Below are 2,528 nucleotides of genomic sequence, written 5' to 3' on the forward strand. Positions count from 1 at the left end.
AAAGTGTCGTGACTGCATCGGTTAACATGGTTTTCACGTTACCTTCTGAATTTGGGGTCAAACAAGCCGATGTTGATGAAGTTGAGGAAGAATCAGCTAAATTGATTTTATCATGAGAACAAGAAGTCTTTGAGAAACCAGAAGGGACGGAGAATCAGCATCTTAAGCCATTGTATGTAAATGGCTACATCAATGGGAAGCCGATGTCTAAAATGATGGTCGATGGTGGGGTTGTGGTGAATTTGATGCCTTATGCTACATTTAGGAAGCTGGGCAGAAATGCTGAGGATCTCATCAAGACAAACATGGTGCTCAAAGAGTTTGGTAGCAATCCATTAGAAACCCAAGGAGTTTTGAATGTGGAGCTGACAGTCGGCAGCAAGACTAACCCTACAACATTTTTTGTCTTCGATGGGAAGGGTTCCTACAGCTTATTGCTTGGAAGGGATTGGATCCATGCCAATTGTTGTATTCCTTCAACCATGCATCAATGCTTGATTCAATGGCAAGACGACAAGATTGAAATCGTGCCAGCTGACAGGTCAGTCAACGTTGCTAGTGCCGATTTAGCTCTTTGCGAGATGCCTGGTCTCGATTGCTTATCTGGAAAAGTTTGGGATGGAGATTTTCTAAAAGTGTCCGATTGTGATATACAACCAATTGAAGATGGAGAGCCCAAGCTTTTATTTTGAGGACGTCGTGGAGGGTTCAAACGTCTACACCAAGGACACAGTAGATGATCTCAATGACAAGCAAGGACAGGGTTTCATGTCGGCTGATGATTTGGAAGATATTGATATAGGTCCAGGTGATCGACCAAGGCCGACATTTATCAGTAAGAACTTATCTCCAGAGTTTAGAACCAAGTTGATAGAGCTCTTAAAGGAATTCAGAGATTGCTTTGCTTGGGAGTATTATGAGATGCCAGGACTCAGCCGATCGATTGTTGAACATCGGCTACCTATCAAACTAGGGGTTAGACCACATCAACAATCTCCGAGAAGATACAAAGCCGATATGCTCGAACCTGTCAAGGCTGAGATTAAACATTTATATGATGCTGGTTTTATTCGTCCTTGCCGATGTGGGTTTCTAGTATAGTTCCTGTTATCAAGAAAAACGGCAAGGTTAGGGTGTGCATTGATTTCAGGGATTTAAACAAAGCTACCCCCAAGGATGAGTATCCAATGCCAGTGGCCGATCAGCTGGTTGATGCTGCTTCAGGGCACAAGATATTGAGTTTTATGGATGGAAATGCAGGATATAATCAGATTTTCATGGCCGAAGAAGATATCCATAAGACAGATTTTCATGGTGCAATCCGCTTGTTTGAGTGGGTTGTAATGACTTTTGGCTTGAAAAGTGTTGGAGCTACATATCAAAGAGCCATGAATTATATATATCATGATCTGATCGGCTGGTTGGTTGAGGTCTACATTGATGATGTGGTTGTTAAGTCTAAAGAGATAGAGGACCACATAGCCGATTTGAGGAAGGTTTTTGAGAGAACTAGGAAATATGGCTTGAAAATGAACCCGACAAAGTGTGCTTTCGGTGTATCGGCTGGCCAGTTTTTGGGATTTCTTGTTCATGAGAGGGGGATTGAGGTAACTCAAAGGAGTGTTAATGCAATCAAGAAAATTCAGCCTCTAGAGAATAAGACAGAATTGCAGGAGATGGTCGGCAAGATAAATTTTGTTATAAGGTTTATTTCTAATTTATCTGGAAGGTTAGAACCTTTTACACCATTGTTAAGATTGAAAGCTGATCAAAAGTTTACTTGGGGAGCAGAGCAACAGAAGGCTTTGGATAGTATTAAGGAATATCTTAGATCTCCTCCAGTTTTGATCCCTCCCCAAAAGGGGATACCTTTTAGGTTATATTTATCAGCCGGTGAGAAGTTAATCGGTTCAGTTTTAATTCAGGAGCTTGAAGGAAAAGAGAGGGTTGTGTTTTATTTAAGTCATCGGCTCTTGGATGCAGAAACAAGATATTCCCCTGTGGAGAAGTTGTGCTTGTGCTTATATTTTTCTTGTACAAGGTTAAGGCATTATTTATTGTCCAACGAATGCACTGTCATATGCAAAGCCGATGTCGTTAAGTACATGTTATCGGCTCCATTTTTGAAAGGAAGGGTTGAAAAGTGGATATTTTCCTTAACGGAATTTGATCTTCGGTATGAGTCACCGAAGGCAGTCAGGGGGCAAGCTATAGCCGATTTTATCGTTGATCATCGTGATGATTCAATCGGCTCGGTTGAGGTTGTGCTGTGGACATTGTTTTTTGATGGATCAGTATGCACTCATGGTTGTGGTATCGGCTTGGTTATAATTTCTCCTCGGGTGGCAAGTTTTGAGTTTGCTTATACTATTAAACCTTATGCAACTAACAATCAGGCGGAGTATGAGGCAGTTCTCAAAGGGTTGCAGTTACTCAAGGAAGTTGAAGCCAATGCTATTGAAATTAGGGAGATTCTTTGCTAGTGATCAGTCAATTGATAGGGGAGTATGAGTGCAAAAATGATATAT

Source organism: Oryza glaberrima, chromosome 5, assembly GCF_000147395.1.
Source record: "Oryza glaberrima chromosome 5, OglaRS2, whole genome shotgun sequence".
Lineage (NCBI taxonomy): Eukaryota > Viridiplantae > Streptophyta > Magnoliopsida > Poales > Poaceae > Oryza > Oryza glaberrima.